The following is a 19641-nucleotide window of genomic DNA, read 5'->3' as shown; positions in this document are numbered from 1 at the left end:
GCCTGCCGTGCTTGGGGCAGCAAAATGCCTAGAGCCGCCCCTGCTGTTCACTGAGACATACAGGGGGTGCTGCACCGCTCACCTTCCTGAGGAGCAGAGAACCTCGCTTGGTTGCTCCCAGATCTGTGTCCATGGCATAGCCGGGCACTGTGCTGCAGACGTCATGCCTTTCCCAGCTAGCATGGTTCACTAGCCACCTTTCCACACACAGGAGAAACCCAAAGGTAGCCTATACTGCGGAGAGTTGGTTAGTGATTCTTCTCATACCCAGATGCCCTTAGGGCTTTCAGAGAGCACTGCTGGGCAGAAAACTCTGCTCCAAGATGCTAAGCATGCAAGGGTCATGCTCCTTGGAGTGAAAATTGAGCCTTTCTTTCTTCTTCTGGGCCTCTCTGTGTTATTTAAAAAGGCACAGCAGCAAACCACTGGAGCACCTTGATCTCTGTGCCTGACCCTTGTATCGACACTCAACAGCTGTCCTAGGCATTTCACAAACGTCAATTGTATTTGCTGGTTGCAACACCTGGGACAAAGTCTTTAGATTAGATCTGGCACAGACAGTGCTCTCTGCAAAGTTTTCTTCCTAGTGTGCACAAGGAGCTAGGCGCATTCCAGTTGCCCTGGATCAGCCAGTTCTCCCAGCTCCATCCTACAACATCTTGTCTTCCACCTGGAAACTACATCCGATCCCTTGCTCTACGCCAGTGTTTCTCAAGCTTTTTGATACAAGGAACCAGCCTGCGGCCTTCCTAATCAGAGTCAGGGAGATCTCAGGGACCGGTGCCAGTCCCCAGACTGGCCCTTGAGAAACACCGCTCCGAAGCAACACTAGGTGCTGTGGGAGAGGTGCTTCGGGAGTCTGAAAATGCACTGGGAACAGCTATGGCTGGCGGGTGCATGGTGCATGGATGTGCCAAAATGATTCTGTGAGGGACGAGCTGGAGAGGTTCAGGAACCAGCCACTTAGGGCCATTAACATTTCAGCAACGGTTTCCACCTAGGGCTAAATTCAGACCTGGTGTAATTCCAGGGTCTTATTGTAGACACATCTTCTCTGTGTCTTTCTCATTCTCTTTATTTCTCTGCTGCTCTCCCCCTGCCTTTCTCTCTTCTTCTGTTACTCATTCTTTCTCTCTCTCACCCGTCGCTAATTGATAGTTTCCCACAATGCACAGCAACCACCTAGCCTGCATTTCACAATGCTTTCACTATTAAGTCTCTCCTGCCTCCCGGGGCAGCTTTATCAGCACTAGCTACCTATTAATCACCAGTCCTCCAGGAAACAAGGCCAAAGCAAACGGGGTTGAAAAAGATCAGGTCGGCTGGCCTGACCGGTTGTGACAGGCACTTGTCAACTGGAGGAGACAGCTCAGATAAGGGACAGGAAGGTCCCAGCCCAGCAGGGTGGTCAGCACCATTTCACCAGGCAGCTGATATGGCTGAGCTGATGATCTTGTTGCTTTAATCTTCCTCAGAGGCCTCTTCTTGCTCCCTTTTCGAGTTCCCAGCCATGGCACTGCCTGAGCAAGCCATCTCCTTGGGCAGCAGGGAGGTGGGGCCTGAATCGGCTGTCCCAGTGTTCACTCAAGCTACACTCAAGATGGATCCAGTGCCTGGAAACTCAGATGAAGGCAATGTAAATGGGCCGTGGCTACTATTTCAGACAACTGTCTATGGCTGCACTGAATCCTGCCTGTCTCTGCCCAGCTCCATCGAATTTCCCTGTACAAAGCCCATTTGCTTGGGGTCTGCGTGCAAGTGTGTGTGTGTGTGTGGGGGGGGGGTGTTCGGGTAATTGCTTAGGTTTGGGAAGACCCAGTTTATAGGCCCCCTGTGTGACCTTGGGCAAGTCATTCAGTCTCTGTGCCTCAGTTCCCCATCTGTACTATGCAGACAATAGCCCTGCTCTGCTTGCAGGAGTAAGGATCATAATTATCCTAGAGGCTGGAAGGTGCTCAGATACTCCAACAATGGGGGCCAGGTCAGTACCAGAGGTAGAGAGGCGGTGAATTTTAACCAGGATGACTTGGTAAAGTCTTAACCACAAAGGCCAGTCCAGGTAGTGTCCTCAGACTCCACTAGCATCTCTCTATTTGAGAGCTATCACATTTCTATAGCCGCAGTGATAGCATCAATAACAGAGCAAGTGCCATGAATAGGTGGAAGTGACCTGCATTTGTGAAGCAAAGTAGCGAAAGGAGTCTGTACCATTAAGAAGAGTGCGTGCAGGTGCCTTTCCCGACCTGCTCTATAAACACAGCCCACGCACCACGTCAACTACAAACTCACCCCCTGCCTGGGCTTTGGCTTTATTCGTGAAGGATGTAACAGTAATAGAATATCAAGATCAGCTCAGACCTTCTCCCCAGGCCTACCTGCTCCCAGAGCTCCTCCATTTGGATGGCTCAGCCCGCACCCTAGATCCTGTTCTCTCCTCAGAGAGCCACACCCACCTCCCTTGTATCTAAGGAGGTAACTACCTGCAACAGTGAGTCAGTAGAACCTGCTTAGCCCTTTCCCAATAGGCATGTTACCTGGGGAGGGTATTGCAGGCAATCACTGCCCAGCCTCTTACAGACAGGGCAGAGAAAGTGAATGGGTAGCACCGTGTGTGGCCAGTGACTGGAGAACGTAAAGGCCAAGCAGCACTGCCATTGGCCAGCGAGGAAGCAGAGCTCCCAGTGCAGTGGCACAGAGAGCTCTCCTCACTCCATGCACCTGCTGTGTGTGCACGGAGAGACCCTGATGACTCCCCTACCAGCTCCTGCTCCACACAAATATCCCAGATCAAATGCTGCAGCGGTATTGGTGTGAAAGGAGAGTGATAATGGCTCCCCTTGGTTACACCTGCCACAGAGGACAGCTGCTAATACTACCTGCACTTGCAGCCTGTGTATGTTAAGCATGAGTCAGCAGCACCGAGCTGGGATATGTGATACAGGCCCAGTGAGAGCCCATGGATACTAAGCAGCAGGCAATAATGCACCCTGGAGTCTCTGATACAGGCTGCAGCCTGAAGACGGAGCCTAATGTGTCACTGGAGAAGCCAGTTCAGATTACAGCCAGAGCCTGCACCTGCATTCAGCTGACATGTCTAGGCCATAGAGTCTCTAGACAACAATTGTCAGGGGATGGGGTTTTCTGACACTGGAAAAGGAGATCGAATACCAAAGCCAGCCTAGGGAGACCAGCCAGCCAAAGACAGCCTGACCTGGGATGATCATACCTGCTACAGCTGCCTAGGGTAAGGAGTGATGGGGATTTTCTGCTGATCTCTTTTGTGTCATCTCCCTCCACTGCCGGCATAGCTGGGGAATTTCCTAGTCTATTGGGTTGTTTAATGTCTTCCAGTTGTTTGCCTCAGCGAACTGTTCTGCCCTGGATCTTTCAATTCTGCTCACTTAACCGCAGTGCTTAAGCTGTGATGAAAGAGGTGCCAGGCTCAAGCAATTCATAACACATGCAGCAAGCCCAAAGGTGCCGGGGCTCTGACCTGCCAAACCCTGGCACAAAATAAGCACTGCTGCACCATCCGTAGCTGATCAGAGGCACTGAGCCTGATTCCCATCTCATGCCTATTCTTCCTCCAGTGTAACCCCAGTGACTCCAGTGGAGTTACTGTTGGTTTGCACTAGTGAAAGAGAGAGCACAGTTCAACCCACTGGGTCCAGGCCTCAAACTCAGGCTACAGAGAAAGGTGCCTAAATTCTACATTTAGAATACCAGTCTGAATCCAGATTTTGGGAAGGGCTAATTTTAGGCTCCCAAAAGCCTTAATATGGGACTTTCTGTCTGGTTCAGAAATCAGGGGCCCAATTCAATGGTCTCTTACACCTAGTGCCAGAGCCTCCGTTCAGGTTGAATCCCCTCTGTGTGGCTCCAGCTTCATGCAGTCCACTTCCTCCAGTCCACCTAGGGGGCAGGCCAGGGAAGGGACAGAGCATCAAACGGATGCAAGCAGGGCTGGATTGCGGCAATGTTGAGCAGAATTTAGTGCAGCCCTGGGGCTACACTAATGTATATTAGGGGCTGGTTTAGCCTCTGGGCAGCCCTAGAATCCTGGGAGGCAGAAAGTTGGTGCGATTGAGGACTAAGCCCTGGCTGTATAATTAACACCAGGGTGTAAGTGGCAAAGTCATGTAGCTTGAACTGATCTGGCATGAAGCAGGCACGCAAATCAAGTGCAGACTAGATGCCAGCAAGGCCTAACGCAAACTGAAGGAACTTTAAAAATCTAGATACTCATCACCATTGGTTCTGTTTGTTTCCTGTGTGCTTTACTCAGCTGGACAGGAACCCCGGCCTGGTCAGTTTCACATTTTTGTTTCTAGTCTGTTTCCTATGTTCTGTGTGACCCCATCAGAAATGGCTGGGAATGTGAAGAGGCAGCAACCTGAGAGCGCCAGATGCTGGAATGCTCACGGGTGCCTACTTCCTAACTTCAGAACAGCTGATCTCAAAACGGGGCCAGGTTTTCACCTCTGAGATGGCACCCAGGAGAAGGGAGAGAGAAAGCCATAATCACAGCCATCCAAAAAGGTGGGGGTTTGGCTGCCACCTGTGTAGCTCTATGGACCAAATTCTGGTCCTATGGAAAATGGCCCCATAACAAGTGCATGTGTCTGCTGCAAGATCAACATTTGGGGGTGCTTGTATCTCAGCCAGCAACAGCTCCTTTCCCCTGGAATAATCTGCTTCCATGGGCTGTTGATGGATCCGGGGCATAGTCGCATAAATATGCAGATCCTTCCCTGTGATCCCAAGGTCCTGCCCTTCTGCTCTTGTCATGGTGGGGGTGTGCAGAGGGGTCTCTGCAGGGGAAGCCGTAATAGGGACACTCCCATCCCATCCTTGAGTCCCCGAGGTTGGTGTGTGGGGTTTTCTAACCAGCATCTTCCAGGATTTGACTTTAGGTAACATCTTACAGGCTCAATGTGTGATTCTTGGTGCATAATATACAGCCCAGTGTTCTTAGTACACACTATATCAGGGGTTGGCAACCTTTCAGAAGTGCTGTGCCGAGTCTTCATTTATTCACTCTAATTTAAGGTTTCGTGTGCCAGTAATACATTTTAACGTTTTTACAAGGTCTCTTTCTATAAGTCTATAATATATAACCAAACTATTGTTGTATGTAAAGTAAAGAAGGTTTTAAAAATGTTTAAGAAGCTTCATTTAAAATTAAATTAAAATGCAGAGCCCCCTGGACCAGTGGCCAGGACCCGGGCAGTGTGAGTGCCACTGAAAATCAGCTCGCGTGCCGCCTTCGGCACGTGTGCCATAGGTTGCCTACCCCTGCACTATAGAATACTGTCCATGGTAGATATTACATACTACATACGTTATAAGCTCTCTACTCCTTCTACAATCATTATAGGCCTGATGCTGCCAGATGCTGAGTGCACACAGCTCCTACTGGAGTCCTGTAAGTGTCTTATAGATGTAGCCGCTATGACAACACATCCCTCATTGTCATTTTCTGTCTTTGGCCCCTTTATTGAAGTGTTACAATGCTCCACATATATCTGAGCCTTGGGGCCTTAGATCATTTTGAGGCCAGCAAAGACTCTGGGAGGCCACAAAGGGGGTAAGGTAAATGGCCTCTGAGCTGAGCAGCCCCAAGCAATTTCAGACAACAGAGCAGGAAATTCCCTGCTGCACAGGTGTGTGTAGTGGAAACACAAGTGGAGCTGCCCCGGTGGGTCTTACTCCTGCACTCATCTGTGTGGACAGGAATGAAATGCCAGCTGCCCCTTAATTAGGAGCAGGACCTCACCCTGTTTAACGGCTCTCCGCAGCCACTTGACACTAGCCCATCCCAGTGGAAAGTTACAGGCCTCCCTTAGCCTCCTCTCTCCCTTCCCAGGCGTTTTCTAGGATGAGTCACAGAGCAGGTCGACTGGAGGAATGTGCGAGCCACACGCCCCCCCGCCAGTCCTGGCCCCTCATCCCAGCCAAGGTTAGCGTGGCATGCCGGTGTAGTCACCAGTTAAAAAGCCCGACATGCCAGCCCCAAACCATGGTCCCGCTGCCCACAAGGGATCAGAGCGCAGCCCATGACGTACCTTTGAGGAGTGACAGCGGAGACCATGGGAGGCTGGTGGAAAGGCGAGGTCCCAGCACCTGTCAGGCAGAAGCCCCTGCAGGCTGGCTGCCTCCCCTACTGTATAGGATCCAGCTGCCAGGGACGCCTACTGGGTCCTTCTCTCGCTCTGCACATTGGCAGGAAGGTCACAGCAGATGGGGAGGAGGGGGGTAAAGATCAGCACGGAGATTAGAGAGGCATTTTTAGCCAGCCAATCCCCGCCTGGGCCCTGCATGATGACTCGCCCGGCAGCACAAGGTGAAAACAGTACTGCAGAAATGGCAGTGAATGTGCTTAGAGCCGCGCTCTGCCTTTCCTGGGAGGGACGGTCCCCCCTCCCTCCTTTTCTCCCTCTCACATACAGTTCCCTTTCACTATCTCTCTCTCTCCTTCCTGCTGCTCCCTTTTCCTTTTCCCTCGCTCTGGTCGTCCTCACGTACTTTTACTTTCCTTCTTTTCCCATTGCCCTCCCCTCATTTTCTCTCTCACACTCTTTCCCTCTCCTTCCCCATCACTGTCTCTCCTTTCCCCTCCCATTTCCTTATTCCCCATCACCCCACCCTGCTCCCTTTCCCCCTGCTCCCTCTCCCACACCTTTCGCTCCCTCCCCCTCATGGTCAGAGTCTCAGCTCCCAGACCAGCTTTCACTAGCCTCCCTCCAGTCCCCTCTGTGCAGGCAGAGGGAGAATGGGTGGGATGTGGCCACTCCTTCTAGTTCCACTCATTCTGCTGGGGGGCCCAGCTTGGGTCTAAAACTTGGGACCCCAAACATTTGCTGTCATTTCTCATCCTTAAGGCTGGCCCTCTTATCCTCACTATCCTGCTTTCCAAGCCATGCACAGTTCTCTCCCTTGCTTAGATAGACTTCTCTGTTCCTGGGGCTACTGTAATATATACAGTGTAAATAGACCCTGTTCCCTCCTAGTGCTATTCTGCCTTGTAGGGGTGGTGGATACAGAGCCAGAGAGCAGCTCTCATCCTCCCTTCATCCCCTGGGGTCAGACCTCGCTCTGTCACACCTGGACCTGGTGTTATCTCCCTTGCATCATTGTCAGTTGTTTGGGTCAGGAATTCTGGACCATGAGTCAAATGTAATGGACAATAAGCAGAGGCTAGGCCAAATTCTGCTCTTACTCCGATACAGCCCAGGGAAATCAATAGGGTTGTGCTAGCCGACAGAGTGCACAATGGGTCCTTTTGTCTTCGGGTGAGGGGAACTGCAATATTTATTTGCCTGAGCAGTAAATAATGACTTAGGTGAGCTCAGTATTGACCAGGAAGGGAAATCAATCTTGCTGTTCACCCTGTGAAATCAACTACTATGCAACTAGGTGCAGTGTTACATTCTGGGGGCCAGGTATTTACATGCATAGCTCCAAGGTCCAAGTGCAAAAATGCATACACGCCTACACCTGCGTGTGCAGGGCCTGGCTCTGTGGCCTTGCGTCTTGTGGAGCCCCCTACACCTGTTCAAAGAGGGTGTGAAAAGCTACCAAAGTGCCAGAGCAGCGTTTTACTCTGTCTTTGCATATGTATAAATAACTGTGCTCGATGCAGGGCAGTGAACAGCCAGGCTTCAGCCACCCATGATATGTGCGCAAACTGGGTGACTGAATATGCAAATGGATATTTCCTGTAGATGACTAAATATCAGGAAGACAAGGTGGGTGAGGTAATATCTTTTATTGGACCAACTTCTGTTGGTGAGAGAGAGAGAGACGAGCTTTTGAGCCACACGGAGCTCTTCTTCTTCAGAGCTCTGTGTGCTCGAAGGCTTCTCTCTCTCACCAACAGAAGTTGGTCCAATAAAAGATATTACCTCACCCACCTTGTCTCTCTAATATCCTGGGATTGGCATGGCTACAACTACACTAAACATGAGGAAATCATTCTGCTGGTGTTGATTGCAAGCAACGGCTCCACAGGTGTAAACCCACTGTGAGAGGAGAATCTGGACCAGGGGTAGGCAACCTATGGCACGCGTGCCGAAGGTGGCACTCGAGCGGATTTTCAGTGGCACTCACACTGCCCGGGTCCTGGCCACCAGTCTGGGGGACTCTGCATTTTAATTTAATTTTAAATGAAGATTCTTAAACATTTTAAAAACCTTATTTACTTTACATACAATGATAGTTTAGTTATATAATATAGACTTATAGAAAGAGACCTTCTAAAAACGTTAAAATGTATTACTGGCACACAAAACCTTAAATTAGAGTGAATAAATGAAGACTCAGCACACCACTTCTGAAAGGTTGCTGACCCCTGATCTGGACAATAGTATTTTAATGCCCTCTAGTGGTAGTTTTGATTATAATTCTCCCTAGTACGGGAGAGACCTGTTGGCCTGCATTACTCTGAATACTTAAGAGGAAGATGGGTGTAGCTGCGTTTGGAGAATAGAAAGTAAAGCCTACAAAATGGTTAGCAGAACCTCTTAAAGTCTGTAGGGAGAACTCTGTTCTCTCCCCAATATAAATCCAGTGAAGTCAGTGGCATTGCTACGGTTTTATGCCGAGGTAACTGCTATGTTCACATCACACAAACAGATAAGTTAGAGAAAAATATAAATACTCTTGCTGGAAGTTTGCAACATAATGCAACTTTATTTCTTACCATTTGGAAGGATAAAACCTAGAGAGAAAGCCAGAGAGGAACAACTCATCCCACCTTATTCAAAGCTGTCTGCCTGCAAACAGACTGCTGTTTGGCCTTGATTGCACACTTCCTCACAGAGCCCCCTAGCCAGGAAGCAGGAGCAGGAAAAACCCTGAAGCATAAAGTGACAGCTTGTAATTTGGACATAGTTTTCAATACACCGCAATAGCCAAGAGCAGAAGCTGACCCAGCGTCTGTACTCAAAACCCCCCCAAATCCCATGCATGGCCAGTATAAAACAACACCCATGAAGTTCTGTAGTGTAACCAGCAGACGAAGGGGCGATGAAGTTTGCTATGTGATGAGCTCTCGCCTTGGGTTGCTAATAGGCCCTTATTACAAGGGAAGTCCCTTGTTTTTTCATCTCTGTACAACAAGAACGGGAGTTGCAGAAAGCAGCAGAAATACCCCTGGCGAATGTAGGTGAGTACTGCTTAGCATTATTATAAATGATGCACTAGTAGACATCCTTCAGTCTCAAGAGACCATAGGTATGCGCCCCTGAGTGGTAAAGAATTTACTCAGTTGGTTTTATGACATCTGCGAACGTGGCTGAAGAGACCCACTTGAGAGAGACAATCTCTGCTGCAGGGATTTAAAGGTGATGTTTCGACCCTTTGGGCTCTGCCTTTTGCCTCTGCCTTCTCCTCTGAGAAGCTGCACGGCTTCCTCTCGTAACTCCAGAGACCTTTGTTTAGCTCTTGTTTCCAAAGGCTGCAGTCTTGAGTGTGATCTTCCCATTTGTCTACATCCATGTCCATTTCTCTGAGGTCTCGCTTGCACACCTCCTTGAAATGCAATGTTTGGGTCTTTTCCCAGATGCCATATCACCATAGAGAATATCCTTTGGGATGCGCCCATCGTTCATTCAGCACACGTGCCCAAGCCAGCGGAGGCTTCTCTGTTTGAGGAGTGTTTGCATGCTGGGTATATTGGCCCATTTGAGCACCTCAGTGCTGGTGACTCTGTCCCTCCAGGAGATTCCAAAATGATGATGATGATGATGATGATGATAATAATAATTAAATCAGGAGGAGGGGTGGGGTGGGGGTGCTAAGAAAACAGTCCCTTATTTTTGAAATACAGTGTTGGCAACTCTGCAGTCCCTGGTTTCACAGGCCTGTTCCGCTTTGGCCTCCTGTCCTGCTTGAAGTAGAACATTTCCTGCATTCGGTGCTGCTTGCAGCCAGACACGTGTTACGCCCGGTGCGGACCATTGGCAGGGGCAGAGCAGTCAGGGCCCTAGTTTTGCATCTCGTCTTCAAGGCTGCGGTTCTAGAAACACTGGTCCCCCTTAATGCTACACTGGGGCAGGGGCAGGAACAGGTTCTGACCTGAATGACATAACTGAATTGGCAGTGCAGCTTCCTGCAGCACCTGTGTTCTCCTTCTAGGTCTCCCCTCTGAGCACCGAGAGGGCCCAGCCTTGCTTAGTGCATGAAATGGCCCCAAATTGCTGATAGGGGAGGCATGGCTACACTGCAGGGGAAGGCCTTCCCATTGCACGCATTTATAACCTGCATGCCTGACAGCAGACGCCCATCCTGCTGCAGTCGCAGTGTGTAATGCATGCTTATGTTTTTTCTCACCTACCTCATGCTGAGCCTTGGAGTTTGATCAATCTCTGTCTACGCTGAAAGCAACAAGGTTCTGTCTGTCTTGTGGCACAAGCATGAGCCAAAATAAGCAACTCTCAGGGCAGAAACTCTCAGCACTGTAAGGGGATCGCATATTAAACCATAGCCAGGGAACTGTACCGGTCAACCTCGCTGTTAGTCAGTCCCAGTTCCTTCCCCTTCTCACCCGCTGCCCTCTTTCCCCCAGGAGTCTGGGAGGATCGGCTGTCTCACCTGTGAATGGCAGGGGAAAGTCCCCAGGATGCAGCAGGACCAGTGGTGGATTTATAGATAGTGGGGCCCTGGGTGCAGCTTCATTTTTTGTGGGGCCCCCCGCTTGGGACCCAGCCAAGAAAAACATTCTTTCTTATCTCCCCTGTGGGAGGGGGTGAGGGGTCTGGGAGGAAGTTAGGGTGTGGGGTGTAGGCTCTGGGCTGGGGCAGGGGTTTGGGGTGCGGGAGGGGGTTGGGGGAGCAGCATGGCTCCCAAAGCGACCAGCACACATACCCCTCTGGCAGCGGCTCCTAGGCGGGAGGACCAGGGGGTCTCTGTGCACCACTGTCTGCAGGCACCACCCCCACAGCTCCCATTGGCCACAATTCCCAGCCAATGGGAGCTGCGGAGTCGGTGCTTGGGGCGGGGGCAGCACGTGGAGACACCCCCTCCCGTCCAGGGATGCGCAGAGATGTGCCAGCAGCCGGCCGCTTCCAGGAGCGGCGTGGGGCCACAGGCCACAGCATGCAGGCAGCCTACCTGCCTGAGCCCTGCTGTGCTGCTGGCTGGGACTCGTGGGCAGGTTGTCAGATATTTGTCCTGCATTTTGGGGGGGCCCCCTGTCGTTGGGGGTCTCATGCCATGTAAATCTGCTCCTGAGCAGGACTGCAGTGCAAGTGCAACCTGAGAATTCGCAGCAGTGTTATTGACTCACCCACCGCAGCAGCTCTCCCCACTGTGGTGGCCTGCAGGCCTTCCTCTGATGAAGGAGGAGGAGCAGAAAGGCAGGAGTAGAGAGTCGGCTGAGGAAGGAGTCTTGGAGTGAATGGTGTTTCAATTGGTTGTTTCCAGCCCGGAGCACTCTCCCTTTGCTTGGCAGGGAGTCAGAGGGACACTCATTCACCAGCAGAACTGGGAAAGGAGAGGGGATGTTTAGCAGAAGAGGAGGATTCAGAGCGTTTAAGGCCAGAGGGAACAGTTAGATCATCTATTCTAGTCTGACCTCCTGCACAGTGCAGGCCACTGAATTCCACCCATTTACCCCTGTATTGAGACCAGTAACTTGTGCTTGGCTACAGAGGCTCTTCCAGAAAGGCCTCCAGTCCTGATACAAAGGCATCAAGAGATGGAGAATCCACCCCTTCCCTCGGTTGTTTGGTCCCGTGGTTCATCGCCCACACTGTTAAAAATGCATGCTTTATTCCCAGTCTGAATGTGTCTGGCTTCAGCTTCCAGCCTTCGGTTCTTGTTCTGCCTTCCTCGGCTAGATTAGAGGGCCCTTTAGTGCCTACTATTTTCTCCGCAGGAAGGTACTTATACACTGTAATCAAGTCACCTCTCAATCTTCTTTTTGACAAGCTAAACAGACCGAGCTGTTTAAATCACACGCTGTCAGGCATTTTCTCCAGCCTTTACGTCGTTTTTCCGGCTTTTGTTCTACACCCTCTCCAACTGTTCAACATGCTTTAAGAAATATGGGCACCAGGACTGGACACAGTATCCAGTATCGGTCTCACCAATGCTGTATAGAGAGGTAAAATCATCGCTCTTCTCCGACTCGCTTACTCCCCTGTTTATACACTCAAAGTTCATATTAGCTCTTTCTGCCCCAGCGTTGCACTGGGAGTGCATGTTCAATTGCTTGGCCACTGTGACCCCTACATCCTTTCCAGAGGCACTGCTTTCCAAGATCCAGTAGTCACCCGTTCTGTAAAGTGTGACCGCATTCCTTGTTCCTTGACATTTAACTTTGCATTTAGCTGTATTAAAATGCAGGAGGAAAAAGAAGATTCAATCATGCCCAATAAAAAAATACCTGAGCACATCTACATACACCCTAATTATGTTTTGCTGAGGATGCAAATACAGGGAAAGAGCAGGAGGGAGAGGAGATAAATGAAGAGAATGCAGGGTCGGCTCTGAGTTGAGACTGTCGGTGGCGTCTGCAGTCCAGTCTATGAATCTGAAGTTCTATGCCCAGCTCTGCCACAGACGTCTTGGGTGACACTGGGTCAAGTCACTTCCCTTCTTTCTGCCTCAGCTTCTCTTATCTGTGAAATAGGGACAGTACTTTCCCATCTCTCATGGAGGTTGTGAGGCTGAGCTTATTAACACTAGTAAAGTGCTTTGAGACCCTCACATAGGCAGTGCTGAACTGGTGATGATATTGGGCTCTCTGTCTCACCTCTGGATATCCAGGGCCAGGTGGTGGCGGGGTTTCAAGTGTCTCGCACTAGCCTAACTCAGTTCCCACTGGCATCAATAGGAGAGTTCATGCTTGACTGCAAAAGGAGTGGAGGAGTTAGGCCAGCACCGAGAGCTTTGGAAAATCTCACCCTGTGTTGCTTGGCTTTGTAAGTCAGGCTGGCCTGTAAAGGGTTTTGTGGGCAGCATCCATCGCCTCCTCAGTATTAATTGGCCTTTAGAATTTGATCCACATTTCCTACAGTACCAGATGCCTTCTTTTTGTCTGCAGGGGGCCTGTGGGTGGGTGGGCATGGATCACAGTACTGCTCTGCCACAAGGACTGTGAGCCTATGAGGATGCCAAGGAAATCTGCCCCCACAGTGAGAAAAGTGTCTGGGTTGTAAACACCCGCCGAGACAGAGTGTGAAAGACGGGGTGTCCTTCCCACAGAACACGAGGAGGGTTTATGTGACTGTGTCGTGTGTGCTACTGCAGCCAAGGCAGGCAGGACTGCAGGCATAAATGTGGACGTATCCTGCACAGCTACAATGGCCATTGTCCCATCTTGAGCTGTTTGAATGGCTGGCTCTGGGGAGTGCTGCAGACTCTGAGCTGACAGAAGGGGATCCAGAGATATCTCCCGCCCAGAAAACTGCATAGAAATGAGGCTCCAAACAATAAACCCTTTGAAGCACATCATTTTGCACTGACCTGATTAAAAGAGTCTGTTTGAGGATTTTGACAAACCATTTTAATCTAAAAATCCCCCGCAGAGTCTACACTGGATTCCGTTTTCATCATAGCACTGAAATCTGTGTCTTCTCTTCACTGAATCTGTTGCGCTTGGGGACATGAAACAACCCCACTCTTCTCACTTCCAGCGGTTAGATTTGTACTGGGTTTGAAGGGCCAGCACCTCCCTGGAGCAACAGGTTCAAATTCCCAGTGTGTGAATACAGCTATTGATTTTTATAGTATTTAATATATTGTTTATTAATGGTGGTAGCTCCTCATTGTAGTGCCATAACTATGCATGGCTGTCTATAGAGATTAAAATAAACCCAGCCCCTGCTTAGAAGGATTTACAATTTAAGCCCCCCAATCCTGTCATTTTATCCATGCAAATAGACACCCTGTGCCTATGTGGAGCCCCTCTTACTCAAATAGGATTCTGTGTGATCTTAAGGACCTACCCACATGAAGTCAATGCAGCTTCATGTGTATTCGGAGAACCGTGTGATTGCAGGATCAAGGCCTAAATTAGGCAAACTTAGCACCTGACAGAGGTAAGGGAGGAAGGTTCTAGCTTGAGGGCCTCCATCTGTGAGAATTTTAGGTTTCAGTCCCGCAGGGGCCTTGAGAGTGGGGCTATTCATGTGCTTCATGTTAAGCACTTTGCTGGATCAGGATCAGAGGGCTCACCATTTTGCCGGATGCAGCCTCTGTGCTGTAACACTATCTGTTGTTGTAGATAGACTGCCCACGTGAGAAAAGCCAGCAGGGTTTGGCTCATAATTTATCTAGTCCCTCAGTCTCTCTGGATTGCAAATGCTATCTATCTAAATGTATGTCAGTCAGCTAGCCATGATCACATTAACTATCTGTTAAAAAACAGGTGGTTGGCACTAGGACCTTGAAGAAGCCCCATGAGACTGCCTGTATTTTCTTACTCTCTTTATAAAATATTTAAAAGCTCCATCAAACAAAGTCCCATTTCATTTTGCTGGGGGCGGGGGCGGGGAGGACCAACAGGGTGGGTGGTTCTTTCTGCTTTGAGCGCTGACCCTGTGATACTGTGTGGAGAGGGAACTTAACATTTCACCTTTTCTGCATCCAGCACAGCTTTTGTCCCTGAATTGGTCTATTTCTGATTTGTTTCATTTTGGGCACTAGGGCTGTGAGGAATAATGTGGGCTAAATCTTCGTTCCTCTTTCACTTGTAAGCATGACCTGGCAGGATAATTGGTAGAGCTCAAAGCGTTTTACAAAGGAGGTAAATATCATTAAAACCCATTTAACAGATGGAAAAGGTGAGTCATGAAGCAGGGACGTGACTTGCCCAACAGGTTAGTAGCAGAGCAGGGAGTAGAACTGTGGATTCTAGACTGCGAGTCTAGGGCTCTAGCCACTAGCCCATCCTGCTGTGAAAAGAAAGACTCCTACAAAATGAGGGAAAGGTGGCAAGTATTTGCTCAAAAGAGTCAGGACTGTGGCCTGACAACCAAGATGGCCATCTGGAAAATCAGGCTGAGCAAAGGCTTTTCGAAGGGGCTCAGCCCTGGCCTAAGTCTGCTCCCATGCCAGCGGAGTTAGGTCTACACTGAGTGCTTGTAACAGAGTGTTGGGCAGACCGGCAAATAGAATGCAGACAGATGGGCAAAACCACCAGATCCAGCAGAAATTGTTTCCTTTATTTTGAATTTGCATTTTTGTATTGACAAATGCATAAAGAAATGTAGAATAATAGTCTTAATCATTATAATAGTGATGGGCTCAAATCAAAATCCCAGGGCTGGACACTTCCACATTTGGAGGAAGCTCAGCTCTCCGCACACATTGAGTAAGCGGCCCCCTTGTGATGGTGCTCAGTTTATTATCCCCACTGGAGTACAGAGAGGTGTAGTGGCTTTCTGAGGCTTCGTAGGAGTTCTGTTACACAGCTGGGAACAGAACCCAGCTCTTCCGTAACTACATGCCATCCTCCCACCCAGAATTAGCACACTGAATCTGTTGGACTGGGTTGTACCCGCACCCTTGTATACTGGGCCCATGATCTGGGTATAATGTATAGAACTATACTGGCTCCCTCAGTTTCAATGAACAGGATGGAATCAGACACAATGGCAAAGTAATATGAAGGATAAGGTATACATGATCAATCCTATTGTGTATGCCACACAGCTATCTACAGTGGGAATGTCATTCATCGCTAGGATATGCACCGTGGCCACTCAGAACGTCACAGAGACACAAATCTGATCCTCTGCTCAAAAAACAACAAAACAGCACAGGCTGATGCCACTTATGCTAAAGGAGAATCTCCACTAGTAAACAGTATTGGTCCTATGGCACACAGTTGAGCAGTTCTGACTCCAACTTGTAGAGGGCAGTCGTATGCACAGTTCATTACACATTTAATTGGATTAACGAACCACAGTTCTCCAAAACCTCAGTGTCTGGAATAGCTGCCTTCTATATATGACTTTCCTTTGTACACTGTTATGTTGCCTGACGCCAGCACAGCTGGGAGTTAGCTAACACTACTCTTGCAATACCAGCACGGGGGGCGGCGGACACAGTGTTGTCTTTTGGTGAAGCACACAAAAATGTAAGTCATTTAAAAAAAATACCATTAGCCATGCTTGTGGACTCGAGGCCCTGAGGCATAGATACAATCCTTCCAACTACGGATAGATTAAAAGCCCATGTATGGCCTGATCCAACCCCCCTGAAGTCAACAGAAAGATTCCCTGACTTCAGTGGACTTTGGATCCAGCCCTTAATGCTCCAGCAATCTCTGCTTAGTGTGTCTTACTGAGGATGTTGTTGAACCAGACCAGGCCCTCCTGCTCTGTGACAGGATGGAACATGCACTGCTTCCACCCTGGTGAGCAGGTGACTAGGATGCAGAATTGAACCCAGCTGCCATCCCATGGGGAAGTACAGAGCAGAAATCATGAGGCTGCAGGGTAAATGACCAGATGCATCAGAGCTGGATGGCAGTCCAGAAGAGATGATGACGACAATAGCAGTTAATAATTGATAAATGCTAAGGCTGATCCAAGTTGTGCTGTAACTTAGTTAAGCATGGCTTGAATGTGTATGTCAGTGAATGCTGAGAGTGGAATCTGAGGTCCTGGTTCCCATGGAAAAACTCATTACAAGCAAATGAGCATCTATTCTCTGTAGCATCTCTGCTAGCGCAAGGAGCAACCAGCTACCCAATGGGAGCTAGTCCTCCTGGCCAATCTAGCTGAGAGATAGGCCTCAGCCCTCATGAAGATGCACCAAGAGGGGAAGGAAGGGGGGGATAGCTCAGTGATTTGAGTATTGACCTGCTAAGCCCAGGGTTGTGAGTTTAATCCTTGAGGGGGCCATTTAGAGATCTGGGGCAAAAATCTGTCTGGGGATTGGTCCTGCTTTGAGCAGGGGGTTGGAGTAGATGACCTTCTGAGATCCCTTCCAACCCTGATATTCTATGAAGCAGAAATTCAGCATCTAAGGATAGCCTTGGGATCTGCAGGGACCCACAAAAGGGCTCCTGTCCTTGAATTACTGAGGCTAGAGTGGAGGTGGTCCCAGAAACATGCAAGTTTTCATTTGTCATGCTTGTGCTTGAAGTGGGGAGGTGCATGCATAAAGGGAGAGGCTGATCCTGATCCTCACTGGTAAACAACATGCTCCTGCTTCCTCTTGCTCATCCTGGAGGGACTGTTAAATAGCAGAGATGCAAAAAACAGGAGGAATCAGAGGGAAACTGCTGGGCTGAGCCTACTGAAAGCAACTGTTTTTGCTGGATGAAACAAGAGCAGGGCAAATTGTGGGGAAAGGAATGGACACCTTGTGAAGAATCCTCCCTATGCACTGCAGTGAATGCAGCAGCCCTTCATTCCGATAACTGTAGTGCCCTCTAGTGCAATTGGCTGAACAGAACCATTGCTCCAGAAAGCTTTCAGAAGGGGGACACCGGCCGCACTTCTGCAGAGATTGTTAGCCATTAGCTTATTGCATGTGTGCAGAGGGAAGGGAGCTGAAGAGAGGATGCAGGAAGAGAGGCTGAGGGGGGGCTCCCATTTAGGGTGACCAGATGTCCCATTTTTAAAGGGACAGTCCCATTTTGGGGGACTTTTTCTTATATAGGTGCCTATTACCCCCCACCTCCTGTCCCGTTTTTTCACAGTTGCTATCTGGTCACCCTACTCCAATTAGAGGTAGGAAGTGGGGGTTTAATGCAATGAACCCAAAGAAGTAATAGTGGGTTTAAAGCAATATCATTGTTATGAGTGCAAAAAATTGTGTGTGTGTGTAACCTTTCTCCCTTCGTCTCCCATGTGTTACCTTATTTTTAGAATTAGCTACTATCCTGGAAGGTGCTCCATGTGTGCAGATCCCTGCATCTCTATGGAGCCCCATTGACTTTAGCAGGGGCTCCCCACTGGGCTAAGAATCTGCTCATGCCGAACACCATTCAAGACAAGTGCCTTGGACTGGAAGCTCTTCAGGGCAGGGACCGTGTTGAATTTGTCTGGCTGGAAAACACTTTGGGCATGGACTAATTATGCATAATTGTAATGGCTGTATTTCCACTGTAAAATCCTGAGTGTTTTGGAGCAGTAGATTGTATATAAACAAAAGTATTGTTGTTTTATTATCGCAAAGGTTGATTATTTAAGCGGGACTGGCAGTCCAAGCCAACTCTGTTGCTATTTCAAAGTCTGCAGGGAAGATCTATGACTGCTGAAATGTGAATTTGGCCCAATATTAGCAGTTAAATAAATACTTGACCCACGTATTAGGAAAGGATTTTAGGGAGAAAATGGGTCTGGTATAATATACACAGTCACTTTGGGATTGCTGATGGAATCAATCAATCCATATTATGGTTGCAACTGGCTCTTACACTGCTCCTGTCTGACAGCTGTGTACACCTTCTACCACCAAAACTGCGATTCGCGCAGTGGTGTGTCTGGTATTATTTTGAGGCTCTAAAGAGAAGGATGAGTTCCCTGGGGCTGCGTGTCTCAGATAATGTGCTGTATTCTCTTCCACATGGGAACATGAGCTACATTCACCCCAGCCTTTCTGTATTAAAGACTACGTGACCTTTATTGTGTTGCAGAGAGCAAACTCTCTCTCAGCATGTTCAGCCAGCTGGAAAGGGCAGCCTCCTTGGGAGGCAGCAGCTGCTTTGATGTGCTGAGGAAATGCAGGGTCAGCTTGATGGCTTTATTTATTTATTTTTTTTCTGTTCAGCTCATGATTCCATTTCAGTGGTGGCGCCCAATTTTTCCCAAGTGAGGGACCGCAGAGAAGTAACAGGCCAGGAGCACATGAGAGACAATCTGACAGACATAAGTAGCCAAAAAAGAATCTGGTTGCATCTGTCCTCATCTTCCACGCAGTGACACAGCCTATGGAGACTACAAGCCCCACTGTGCAAGGCTCCATCTTGAAACCAGTGGACCTGTGAAACCTCAAAATTAATTTAATAGTGGTGGGCTGTGTATTTATTTATTTTTCCACAAATTATTGGTTTGGACTTTGGTTTATTAGCTGTTCACCACACAGGCCCTGATCTTGCCAGGAGCTCCATGCAGGCAGCCCACAAACAGCTTGCTGCAGGATCAAGGCCAGAGACTGTACGCTGTGAAGAGACTTTAATAAGTGACAATAATGCATAGGAATGACTCTCTGCAAATGGGAGGGAATGGCTTATTAGATTAATCCTCTGGTTTTTCACTCCAAGACACAGATTCAATCACCAAAGTGTTTGTATGTGGTTCTTATATTGTTTGTTACCATAATAAAAGACAAAACCCCTTTCATGCAGACCTGTGGATAGCTAAATAAATATGTTCTTTGATGCAAGCTTTTTAAGATTTCTGAGTGATAATGCAAACTGGGATGAGGAACCTTCTGCCCTCTGGTGGGAGCAGAATGATTTATTTTATTTATCTGTGTTATGAAATAACAATGCCAAAAAGAATATAATAAAGACTTCCTGCCTCTATTTATCCCATGGGTATATCAATTTCCCTGCTTTCTCAGTGGCGGGTTCCCTGCTCTTCTTATATATAAATGTATACAAGCTGCAATATTGTATAGCAAAGGTCCAAAGGCTCCAATGTACAATTGTGATTTGGTTTCCAGTAATCACTCCAT

General features: G+C 48.8%; 1 protein-coding gene and 1 long non-coding RNA gene across 2 annotated transcripts in view; one reads left to right on the top strand and one right to left on the bottom strand.

Annotated features, from left to right (window-relative positions):
- Positions 1-6218, bottom strand: part of PACSIN1 (protein kinase C and casein kinase substrate in neurons 1) — a 57507-nt gene extending 51289 nt beyond the window's left edge. Inside the window, exon 1 of the mRNA XM_039537095.1 lies at positions 6066-6218. The gene's annotated coding sequence lies outside the window, so the exon portion shown is untranslated. The remainder of the gene's footprint in view (positions 1-6065) is intronic.
- Positions 2674-19489, top strand: LOC120404473. The gene is made up of 2 exons (XR_005598012.1): positions 2674-3244; positions 17829-19489. It is a non-coding gene; the product is annotated as an uncharacterized LOC120404473 (long non-coding RNA).
- Positions 19490-19641: the final 152 nt, after the last annotated feature.

Source organism: Mauremys reevesii, linkage group 4 (assembly GCF_016161935.1).
Source record: "Mauremys reevesii isolate NIE-2019 linkage group 4, ASM1616193v1, whole genome shotgun sequence".
Classification (NCBI taxonomy): domain Eukaryota; kingdom Metazoa; phylum Chordata; order Testudines; family Geoemydidae; genus Mauremys; species Mauremys reevesii.
The sequence above is the reverse complement of the archived record's forward strand: the minus strand, read 5'-3'. Positions and strand labels throughout refer to the sequence as shown.